This window comes from Mytilus galloprovincialis, chromosome 11 (genome assembly GCF_965363235.1).
Source record: "Mytilus galloprovincialis chromosome 11, xbMytGall1.hap1.1, whole genome shotgun sequence".
NCBI classification, from domain to species: Eukaryota; Metazoa; Mollusca; class Bivalvia; order Mytilida; family Mytilidae; genus Mytilus; species Mytilus galloprovincialis.
The window spans coordinates 84,973,385-84,974,080 of NC_134848.1; the positions used below are offsets into that span (position 1 = coordinate 84,973,385).

Consider the following 696-nt stretch of genomic DNA (forward strand, 5'->3'; position numbering starts at 1 on the left):
CCCGCACTTTGGTCTAATTCAGTTTGTTATCAAATAAAATTTGGATTCTCAACGTTAATAGTTCGTATTAATTATTTATATAAGGATATATATAAAATAAGAACACAGGTATAACAACCACAAAAACTTATCATGGTATCTATGAAGAGTTTATGTACAGATATGAGACACAACCAGCTTCCAAATATTTGGAAACACAAATAGTAGAGGCAAAACCATCTATGTTTACCAACAACAAATAAAAACTAATTCCGAAGAAACAGTAACAAACGTAAGCCCTTATAGATATATAGATATCAAATACATGATAAAATTGAGAATACAAATGGGGAATGTGTCAAAGAGACAACAACCCGACCAAAGAGCAGACAACAGCAGACGGTCACAAAGAGGTCTTCAATGCAGCAAAAATACCCGCACCCAGAGGGCTTCGTTCAGCTGGCCCATAAACGAATATGTATACTAGTTTAGTGATAATGAACGCCATACTCTACTCCAAATTGTACACAATAATTCGAAATTAAGATAATACAAGACTAACAAAGGTCAGAGGCTCCTGACTTGGGACAGGCGCAAAATTGCGACGGGGTTAAACATGTTTGTGAAATCTCAACCCTCCCCCTATACCGCTAGCCAATGCAGAAAAGTAAACGCATAACAATACGCACATTAAAATTCAGTTCGAGTTCGAGTTTG

General features: G+C 36.4%; 1 protein-coding gene across 1 annotated transcript in view; it reads left to right on the forward strand.

Annotated features, from left to right (window-relative positions):
• Positions 1 to 696, forward strand: part of LOC143052947 (uncharacterized) — a 605,057-nt gene that overhangs the window by 335,338 nt on the left and 269,023 nt on the right. The gene's annotated exons all lie outside the window — the stretch shown is intronic.